The sequence below is a fragment of the Monodon monoceros genome, unplaced genomic scaffold, assembly GCF_005190385.1.
Source record: "Monodon monoceros isolate NGI ecotype Baffin Bay Population unplaced genomic scaffold, NGI_Narwhal_1 Super_Scaffold_22, whole genome shotgun sequence".
NCBI classification, from domain to species: domain Eukaryota; kingdom Metazoa; phylum Chordata; class Mammalia; order Artiodactyla; family Monodontidae; genus Monodon; species Monodon monoceros.
The window spans coordinates 99,701,226-99,713,314 of NW_021703779.1; positions in this window are offsets into that span (position 1 = coordinate 99,701,226).

Sequence of the window (12,089 nt, forward strand, 5' to 3'; positions counted from 1 at the left end):
TCTGAAGTCAGGGAGCCTGATTCCTCCAGCTCCGTTTTTCTTTCTCAAGATTGCTTTGGTTATTCAGGGTCTTTTGTGTTTTCATACAAATTGTGAAATTCTTTGTTCTATTTCTGTGAAAAATGCCAGTGGTAGTTTGATAGGGATTGCATTGAATCTGTAGATTACTTTGGGTAGTAGAGTCATTTTCACAATGTTGATTCTTCCAATCCAAGAACATGGTATATCTCTCCATCTATTTGTATCATCTTTAATTTCTTTCATCAGTGTCTTATAGTTTTCTACATACAGGTCTTTTCTCTCCTTAGGTAGGTTTATTCCTAGGTATTTTATTCTTTTTGTTGCAATAGTAAATGGGAGTGTCTTCTTAATTTCACTTTCAGATTTTTCATCATTAGTGTATAAGAATGCCAGAGATTTCTGTGCATTAATTTTGTATCCTGCTACTTTACCAAATTCACTGATTAGCTCTAGTAGTTTTCTAGTAATCCTAAAGTAACATCTTTAGGATTCTCTATGTATAGTATCATGTCATCTGCAAACAGCGACAGCTTTACTTCTTTCTGATTTGGATTCCTTTTATTTCTTTATTTTTTTCTCTGATTGCTGTGGCTAAAACTTCCAAAACTATGTTGAATAAGAGTGGTGAGAGTGGGCAACCTTGTCTTGTTCCTGATCTTAGTGGAAATGGTTTCAGTTTTTCACCATTGAGGATGATGTTGGCTGTGGGTTTGTCATATATGGCCTTTATTATGTTGAGGAAAGTTCCCTCTATGCCTGCTTTCTGGAGGGTTTTTTCATAAATGGGTGTTGAATTTTGTCGAAAGCTTTCTCTGCATCTATTGAGATGATCATATGGATTTTCTCCTTCAATTTGTTAATATGGTGTATCACATTGATTGATTTGCATATATTGAAGAATCCTTGCATCCCTGGGATAAATCCCACTTGATCATGGTGTATGATCCTTTTAATGTGTTATTGGGTTCTGTTTGCTAGTATTTTGTTGAGGATTTTTGCACCTATGTTCATCAGTGATACTGGTCTCTAATTTTCTTTTTTTTGTGACATCCTTGTCTGGTTTTGGTATCAGGATGATGGTTGCCTCGTAGAATGAGTTTGGGAGTGTTCCTCCCCCTGCTATATTTTGGAAGAGTTTGAGAAGAATAGGTGTTAGCTCTTCTGTAAATGTTTGATAGAATTCGCCTGTGAAGCCATCTGGTCCTGGTCTTTTGTTTGTTGGAAGGTTTTTAATCACAGTTTCAATTTCAGTGATTGTGATTGGTCTGTTCATATTTTCTATTTCTTCCTGTTTCAGTCTCGGAAGGCTGTGCATTTCTAAGAATTTTTCCATTTTTTCCAGGTTGTCCATTTTATTGGCATAGAGTTGCTTATAGTAATCTCTCATGATCCTTTGTATTTCTGCAGTGTCAGTTGTTACTTCCCCTTTTTCATTTCTAATTCTATTGATTTGAGTCTTCTCCCTTATTTTCTTGAAGAGTCTGGCTAATGGTTTATCAATTTTGTTTATCTTCTCAAAGAACCAGCTTTTAGTTTTATTCATCTTTGCTATCATTTCCTTCATTTCTTTTTCATTTATTTCTGATCTGATCTTTATGATTTCTTTCCTTCTGCTAACTTTGGGGTTTTTTTGTTCTTCTTTCTCTAATTGCTCTAGGTGTAAAGTTAGGTTGTTTATTTGAGATGTTTCTTGTTTCTTAAGGTAGGATTGTATTGCTATAAACTTCCCTCTTAGAACTGCTTTTGCTGCATCACATAGGTTTTGGGTCATCGTGTTTTCATTGTCATTTGTTTCCAGATATTTTTTGATTTCCTCTTTGATTTCTTCAGTAATCTTTTGGTTATTAAGTAGTGTATTGTTCAGCCTCCATGGGTTTGTATTTTTTTTACAGAATTTTTCCTGTAATTGATAGCTAGTTTCATAGCATCGTGGTCAGAAAAGATACTTGATATGATTTCAATTTTCTTAAATTTACCAAGGCTTGACTTATGACCCAAGATATGATCTATCCTGGAGAATGTTCCATGAGCACTTGAGAAGAAAGTTTATTCTATTGTTTTTGGATGGAATGTCCTATAAATATCAATTAAGTCCATCTTGTTTAATGTATCATTTAAAGCTTGTGTTTCCTTATTTATTTTCATTTTGGATGATCGGTCCATTGGTGAAAGTGGGCTGTGAAAGTCCCATACTGTGATTGTGTTACTGTCAATTTCCCCATTTTTGGCTGTTAGTATATGCCTAATGTATTAAGGTGCTCCTATGTTGGGTGCTTAAATATTTACAATTGTTATATCTTCTTCTTGGATTGATCCCTTGATTATTATGTAGTGTCCTTCTTTGTCTCTTGTAATAGTCTTTGTTTTAAAGTCCATTTTGTGTGATATGAGAATTGCTACTCCAGCTTTCTTTTGGTTTCCATTTGCATGGAATATCTTTTTCCATCCCCTCACTTTCAGTCTGTATGTGTCCCTAGGTCTGAAGTGGGTCTCTTGTAGACAGCATATATACAGGTCTTGTTTTTGTATCCATTCAGCCAGTCTATGTCTTTTCGTTGGAGCATTTAATCCATTCACAGTTAAGGTAATTATCGATATGTATGTTCCTATGACCATTTTCTTAATTGTTCTGGGTTTGTTATTGTAGGTCCTTTTGTTGTCTTGTGTTTCCTGCCTAGAGAAGTTCCTTTAGCATTTGTTGTAAAGCTGGTTTGTTGGTGCTGAATTCTCTTAGCTTTTGCTTATCTGTAAAGGTTTTAATTTCTCTGTGAAATCTGAATGAGATCCTTGCTGGATAGAGTAATCTTCGTTGTAGTTTTTTCCCTTTCATCACTTTAAATATGTCCTGCCACTCCCTTCTGGCTTGCAGAGTTTCTGCTGAAAGATCAGCTGTGAACCATATGGGGATTCCCTTGTGTGTTATTTGTTGTTTTTCCCTTGCTGCTTTTAATATTTTTTCTTTGCACTTATTTTTTGATAGTTTGATTAATATGTGTCTTGGCAGGTTTCTTCTTGTATTTATCCTGTATGGGACTCTCTGTGCTTCCTGCGTTTGATTAACTATTTCCTTACCTATATTATGGAAGTTTTCAACTATAATCTCTTCAAATATTTTCTCAGTGCCTTTCTTTTTCTCTTCTTCTTCTGGGACCCCTATACTTTGAATGTTGGTGTGTTTAATATTGTCCCAGAGGTCTCTGAGATTGTCCTCAATTCTTTTTTTCTTTTTTCTTTATTCTGCTCTGCAGTAGTTATTGCCACTATTTTATTTTCAAGGTCACTTATCCGTTCTTCTGCCTCAGTTATTCTGCTATTGATCCCTTCTAGAGAATTTTTAAGCTCATTTATTGTGTTGTTCGTGATTTATTCTTTTCTCTGTAGTTCTTCTAGGTCCTTGTTAACTGTTTCTTGTATTTTCTCCATTCTATTTCCAAGATTTTGGATCATCTTTACTATCATTTTTCTGAATTCTTTTTCAGGTAGACTGCCTACTTCCTCTTCATTTGTTAGGTCTGGTGGGTTTTTACCTTGGTCCTTCATCTGCTGTGTGTTTCTTTGTCTTCTCATTTTGCTTGACTTACCGTGTTAGGGGTCTCCTGATGCTTTTAACATGAGGTTATGGGTTTTGAGGGAGGAAAACCACAGAGGTCAAGTGCCTTTCTCATCACATCATATCAAGGGTACATGCTAGCAATGTAACTTGTCATTATTATTATTTTTTATTTTTGCGGTGCACAGGACTCTCACCGCTGTGGCCTCTCCCACTGCATAGCACAGGCTCCAGATGCGCAGGCTCAGCGGCCATGGCCCACGGGCCCAGCCGCTCCGCGGCATGTGTGATCCTCCCAGACCAGGGCACAAACCCATGTCCCCTGCATCGGCAGGCGGACTCTCAACCACTGCGCCACCAGGGAAGCCCAACTTGTCATTATTGATGTTGAGTTTAGTCACCTGGCTGGAGGTACTGTCTGTCAGCTTTCTCCACTGTAATGTTACTCTTCCCAGCCCACCCCCTTTACATACTGCACTCTTCAGAAGGAGGTCACTATGCCCAGCCCACACTTAAAGAGTGCGGGGTCACACTCCACCTCCTTGAAGGCAGAGTATCTACATAAATTATTTGGAATTCTTCAGCACAGGAGCTTTGTCTCTTCTCCCCCATTTATTTATTTATTTATTATTTATTTAATATCAGTATGGACACATGGATATTTATTTTTTACTTTGGGTTATAATCCAATATTCTCATTATGTATTTTTTTGACTCAGCTTATTTCAGCTTTGTTCACTGGAAACTCTTTCATATCGGTTCCTGTGTCTCTTTGATATACCCTCATCATTTGGGGATTTTGTTTTTAGCACGTTCTTATTCTCTGTCACTACAAGATGCTCCAGACTCATCTTATGTATTCCCTGCTCCAGTCCTGGAATCAGCGTTTTCTCCAAGGAGACCTGGTTCTCTTTATCGGAGAATAGCATTAGAAACCAATATCAGGGGACTGGGTGTGCTCATTGCTACTGGAGTGTTGTTGCTTCTAGGCCCCTCTGTGACAGCTAGGAGATATATGCATACATACTAACCCATGTATACTTGCATATCAAGAATTATTTCTCTATGTCTTCATCTGTATCTGTGTTAAGATGGACATGAGTTCAAACTGATATCTCTAATTGGTTATCACATGTGTCATTCTGGCTTTGTCCCCTTGCTTATCTGTAGCCTCCCACTACAACCTCCCACTACAGGTCGGAATCTGGTTCCCACCATCTGCCATCCATTTACTTAATTGGCCAATGTATACATGTACATCAATTTTAGAATTGCACCTGTACCTCCATGAGAAACACCTTTACCAAGTAGAATGTTTATGTACTCTCTTATCTTTAGCTTTACATTAGTCAGTCAAAATACCATTTGCAGAGTTACTTAGGTAAGCATCATTTTCCACACTCCCTTCAGGGAGGTTATGTCATATGTTTGTAATGCAGCTAGATTCATTAGTCTGCATCTCATACTGGGGTCCTCCAACCTCCTGGTTGGTTAGAAATTATTATTTTTTCATATATTAAGGTTTATTTTTTGTGCTGTAGAGTTCTAAGAGTTTTGACAAATGCATAGTGTCATGTGTCTACCACTAGAGTAGCATACTGATTACTTCTATCACGCTAAAAAAATCTCCTGTGCTTCCACTAGTCAAACTCTCCTCCTCTCCAAACCGCTAGCAACCATTAATCCATTTTCCATCTCTCTAGTTTGCCTTTCCCAGAATGTAATACGAATGGAATTATACATTATGTAGCATTTTTGATCTGACTTCTTTCACTTAGCAAAATGCATCTAAAATCCATCCATCCATATTGTTGCCTGAATTAGTAGTTTTTTACTTGTATCATTGAATTCCATTGTATGGACATAGCACAATTTGTTTATCCATTTATCTATTGAAAGACACCTTGCTTGCTTCCAGTTTTAGCTTCAATACAATGCTGTATATGTTACCATTTCAAACTTAGCCAGGCAAATTCAGAAACACTTGCTGAGTGTTTCAGTGTTAGTAATCTTAACAGGCTTTCAAGTACTTCTAGGGCAATCAGATCTCTATTGCTCCACGCTTCAGTTTGGAAAGAAAGTTTGGATTTAATGCAATAGGAATAGATGCACATCGCCAGGTGACACCTTTCCTACCTATATTGTGTCACCCAGAGAAACTCATCAAGAGACAAGTCTATGGGGGAAAAATATGGGAAATGATGTGAGGCAACTGAAAAGGTTGAATAACGAGAGACTGGGGTCCTTCAGAACTGGATTTCTGTTAACGACTCAACAATGAGATAAAGATAATAGGATTGAACATTTTAGTAAGGATACTTCACATATGTCAAAAGTTTCCAAAATCATGGCACACAGACCTTCTCCACGTTGTTGCAGTGAGTGGGTTGCTCCTGTGCAAGTAGGGATCTAAATTTAAAGTTTCAGAGATAATTGGTACAGAAGTATGAATTTTAATTTGAATTTGTTATTTTGGGTCTGTGATTTATTCATAACTAAGGAAATACTATACTCAGTTTTAGAAAAATGTTGTCAGCATATTATTAATTGAAAAGATGATGCATCAAAATGTTAAGAGAACATTTTTTAAAAGAAGATATGTTCAGTAGCTGTAATCAGAGTTAACTTGCTTTGAACTGTAGTTCAAATACTTATCTTTTTTAAAAGTAATTAATTAATTTGTTTATTTTTGTTTATTTTTGGCTGCGATGGGTCTTTGTTGCTGCGGGCGGGCTTTCTCTAGTTGCGGCGAGGGGGGGCTGCTCTTCATTGTGGTGCGCGGACTTTTATACATAGATTACAGGGAAAAACCAGCCATGGCTGCAAGACTTGTTGGGAAGTGAAAAGGCACTGTCCAGGTGTTGGAACAATAGCAGAGAGGAGCTGAGTCATCTCCCTAACTGGAGCGTGATCAGGACGAAAGGAAGTATGATGCACACTGGATTGTGGGATTGTGATTTGTTACTAAAAGAAGTCTTCCTCTGTCTCCACAGTGCCTAAGATTGCCTCTGTCATTTCATTTATCATGCTGTGTTGTACTGTGAATGTTTCAGACATTTCTTGGATTGTGTGTGGGGATTCTTGAAATGAAACTGAGTGGCAGGTCTGCAACCATAGCCCTCAGTCATTTTAGTGATAATATCAATGTCCTCTAGCCAAAGACTCCCAGGAACACACATGTAGTGATCAAGCTGGGTTTGTCACTTGCTGCAGTGAGAGAGAATGTACACCATGGAGAACTGTGAGGCATCTCAAGAAAAGGGTGCTAAAGAAACTTATAGGATTTGAGCTTTGGTTGGGTGACTTGGGGGAGGGTCAAAGGAAGCTGTGGTTCACTGTAGGTTGGGTGCTGTCAGAAAGCAGAGCAGTTCTGTGATGAGTATCTCAATAAATTTTATCTGGAGTTGGGGGCAGACTAGAGTGAGGCTGACACTGTAATTGGTAAAGAAGCAGTGGTCACTCATATTAGGCAGGAAGGAGAAATATTCGGTCATTTCTGTGGCTTGGACAATGTTCATATTTTGTCTGTGACTATCCATCATAGTCGCAGAGCTTCCTTGTCCGATATTGATGTCCTGTGAAATTGTTTGGGTTCAACAGAACACCAAGCTCTAGTTTGGTGTTGTTACTAGTGCCAGGCCAGCACCTAGCAACACCAAGGCTAGCCGATAGTACCAGGCTAGCTCCTGGATGTTAGGAAATGCTTTTTTCTTTTTAGTTTGGTGCTTTACCAGTAGGCCATGTGCAAGGGGGCTTCCTTAAATGCATTTCAAAGAGGCCTGACCTCCCCCTCCACCCCACAGGCATTTCTGTGTCTAAGCCCACATTCTTTTGCCCCCACTGCATTGCTCTAGCTCCACCTACTCATCCCCTGGCATATTTCTGGGGCCTACCCCAAGTCCTACATCTTCCATGAAGCCATTTCTGATCACTCCACTCCAAAGGACTTTCTTGCTGCTCTGATCTTGGTGCTTTTATAGTTTTCTCTATTTTATTGGCACTTTTAGGGCCTAACACTACATGCAATCTATGTATGTAGTGATAAGAGGTAACAAGCACTGTTAATTGCCTTCTACTGCATGAGTCCTATCTCTCCAAATGAACCCTAAGCTACTTGAGGGCAGGGATCATATGCTGAGAATTCATGTTTGTTTTTTGTTGTTATTGTTTTTGCGGTACGCGGGCCTCCCACCACTGTGGCCTCTCCTGCCGTGGAGCACAGGCTCCGGACGCACAGGCCCAGTGGCCATGGCTCACGGGCCCAGCCGCTCCACGGCATGTGGTATCCTCCCGGACCGGAGCATGAACCTGCGTCCCCTGCATCGGCAGGCGGACTCCCAACCACTGTGCCACCAGGGAAGCCCAAGAGAATTCATGTTTTTTATGTCCCAGGCTCTGTTCTAAGTTTTTACATGTGCTAACTTATTTAATACAACAAATCTATAAAGCACTATTATTATCTCCATTTTTCAGGTGAAAACAAAACATCTCTTATTAGCTCTTCTGCTACCTCCCCTGCCCCTTCTCCATCCAGTTCACTAATAGGCTGGTTAATGATGGATAACAAAAGGCAGGGTAGTGGTGTGTGGAGATTTTCTCCCCAAATACTTCTCAGGTATAACTCACTCTACATAATATCAATACATGTTCTTGAAAATCGACATTAATAAAACTGTTGGCTTAAACAGGAGAGCTACCACTACTACGTGGATTAGGATAGCATTGTGAGGGTTTATGAAGATAGATCAATGCAATTTGGCATGTGGTATCTCCTTAGACTTTCACAACAATGCTACCCTTATCCTCATTTTACAGGTAAGGAAACCACAGCACAGAGCGGTTCCTAAAAAGAAAAGAGGAAGACAAGATAAAAAGGTAAAAAAGAAAAGAAAGAAAAGTAGAGCTACAGATTCAATGCAATCCCTATTAAAATTCCAGTGGCATTTTTCACAGAAATAGAACAAACAATTCAATCATATGGAACCACAGAAGACCTCAGATAACCAAAGCAACCCTGAGAAAGAAGAACCAAGTAGGAGGCATCACATATCCTGGTCTCAAACTATATTACAAAGCTATAGTAATCAAAATAACATGGCACTGGCATAAAACAGACACATAGGTCAATGGAATAGAAATAGAGCCTAGAAATAAACCAACCCATATACGGTCAACTAATATTTGACAAGGGAGCCAACAATACTCAATGGGGAAAGGATGTTTTCTTCAATAAAAGGTGTTGGGAAAACTGGATATCCACATGCAAAAGAATAAAAGTAGACCCCTATCTTACACAACTCACAAAAATTAACTCAAAATGGATTAAAGGCTTAAATGTAAGACCTGAAACTGTAAAACTCCAAGAAGAAAACATAAGGCAAAATCTCCTTCACATTGGTCTTTGCAATGATTTTTTGGATAAAACACCAAAAGCACAAGCAACAAAAGCCAAAATCAACAAGTAGGACGATGTCAAACTTTTTAGTGCTTCTGAGCAGCAAAAGAAACAATAAATGAAAAGGCATTTCAGACTACATAATGGGAGAAAATATTTGAAAACCATATATCTGATAAGGAGCTAATATCCAAAATATATAAGGAACTCATACAACTCAATAGCAAAAACACAAATAATCCAATTAAAAAATGGGCAATGGACCTGAGTAGACATTTTTTTCTAGGGAACTCATCCAAATTGCTAACAGGTACATGAAAAGATGCTCAACATCACTCATAATCAGGGAAATGCAAGTCAAAAACAAAGATATCACTTCACACATGTTAGAATGGGATCACCAAAAAGACAACAAATAACAAGTGTTATTTGAGGATGTGGAGTAAGGAACCCTCTTGCACTGTTGGTGGGGTTGTAAATTGATACAGCTACTATGGAAGACAGTATGGAGATTCCTCAAAAAATTAAAAATATAACTGCTATATGATTCAGCAATCCTACCTCTGGATATATATTTGAAGAAAGTGAAATCACTATCTGGAAGAGATTTCTGCACCCCCATGTTCATTGCAGCATTATTCAAAATAACCAAGACATGAAAACCACCTAAGTGTCCATTGACAGATGAATGGACAAAGAAAATGTGATACACACACACATGCACACACGAATATTATTTAGCCATAAAAAGAAGGAAATCCTTCCATTTATGACAATATGAATGGACCTTGAGGGCATTATGCTAAGTGAAATAACTCAGATAGTGAAAGACAAATACTGTATGATCTCACTTATATGTAGAATCTAAAAAAGCCAAACTCATAGAAACAGAGAGTAGAATGGTGGTTGCCAGGGACTGGGGACTGGGGGAAATGGGGAGATGTTAGTCAAAGCCTACAAACTTTCCATTATAAGACGAGTAAATTCTGGCTATCTAAGGTAAGCCATGGTGACTATTGTTAACAATATTGTATTATATACTTGAAGGTTGCTAAGAGAATAGATCTTAAATGTTCTGAGAGAAAGTGATAGTTATGTGATGTGATGAAGGTGTTAACTAACGTTATCGTACTAATCATTTCACAGCATATACATGTGTCAAATCATCATGTTGAACACCTTAAATTTATGCAATGTTATGTGTCAATTGTATCTCAATAAAGCTGGAGGAAAAAAAGGAAAGTGGAGGGCCATAGTGAGAGAATAGTGGTGGAGCTTTGTGGAGGTGGGTTAGGAGAGGTGAGGGAAGGTTTAGGTAGTTTTTTTTTTTTTTTATTGTGAACCTGGAAGGACAAGGAAAAGAATCCAGGACTAGAATTTTCCTGGAGGCACTGCCTAGCCAAGCCTCCTGGAATAAGGTCTGAGGTAAGAGTTGCCAACAAACAAACAAACACCCAAAACAAAAACCCACAAAAACTTTTAATTTGTCTTCTCTCTACCTATAGCAAAGCCCAACCTCTACTCCGAAACACAGTCCCACCGCTCCATCCGGTGGCAGTCTTGAGGTAGTGCACTGAGAATGTCTGCCAGAGCTACCCAGACTGCATCAGTACCTCGACATGTCAGGGAGGAGTGGCCATGTTATTATCTTTTAACCCTCAAGGGATTCTAATGTGCTGCTGTATTTGAGAATGGCTGGCCAAATGTGCATTTTCCCCTGACACAGAGACTTTTTCTGGTGCCAATCAGGATGGCAGGCAGCACCTGAGCAAGGTGCTAACCTGGGCAAGGTGCTAACCTAGGTCGTCGCTTTGTTTTTTACATTCTCTCCCCAGGAGTTTCACTCTTTCTCATCAATTGCCATTTCTCAGTAAGGGATTGTGTATTAGGTGCTGGGAATACGGCACTGCACAAGGCAAACAAGGCCTCTGTCTCATGGAGCTTACAGTGAGGAAGACAAGCAAATCTGTACTTACAGGTGGTGATAAGTTCTATGAAGGAAATGGACATGGTGTTGAGATGGAAAATGACTGAGGTGAGAGAAGACTTCTTCGAGGAAGTGACATTGAACTGAGACTTGGAGGATAAGAAGTCAGTTATACCCTGAATAGCCAAAGCAATCTTGAGAAAAAAGAACAAAGCTAGAGGTATCATGCACCCTGACTTCAAACTATACTACAAAGTTACAGTAATCAAAACAGCATGGTACTGGCACAAAAACAGACACATAGATCAATGGAACAGGATAGAGAGCCCAGAAATAAACCCACACACTTATGGTCAATAATCTACAACAAAGGAGACAAGAATACACAGTGGAGAAAAAATAGTCTCTTCAACAAGTGGTTCTGGGAAAACTGGACAGCTACATGTAAAAAAATGAAATTAGAACATTTCTTCACACCACATACAGAAATAAACTCAAAATGGCTTAAAGATTTAAATGCAAGACCTGAAACCATAAAACTCCCAAAAGATAACATAGGCAGAACTCTCTTTGACATAAATCATAACAATATTCTTTTGAATCTGTCTCATAAGGCAAAGGAAACAAAAGCAAAAATAAACAAATGGGACCTAATTAAACTTAAAAGCTTTTGCAAAGCAAAGGAAACCATCAACAAAATGAAGAGACAACTTACTGCATAGGAGAAAATACTTGCAAATGATATGACTGATAAGGGGTTAACATCCAAAATATATAAACAGCTCATACAACTTATTATCAAAAAAGCAAACAACCTGATTTAAAAAATGGACAGAACTTTTGCAGCGACATGGATGGACCTAGAGAATATCATACCAAGTGAAGTAAGTCATAGGCAAATATTATATCGCTTACATGTGGAATATAAAACATAATACAAATGAATCTGTATACAAAACAGAAACAGACTCACAGACATAGAAAACAAACTTACGATTACCAAAGGGGAAAGGAGGGGAGGGATAAATTAGGAATATGGGAATAATAAATACAAGCTACTATACATAAAATACATAGGGAACAAGGATTTAATGTATAGCACAGGGAACTATATTCAATACCTTGTAATAACCCATAATGGAAAAATATATATATATATAAATTATTCACCTTGCTGTACACCTGAAACTAACAAA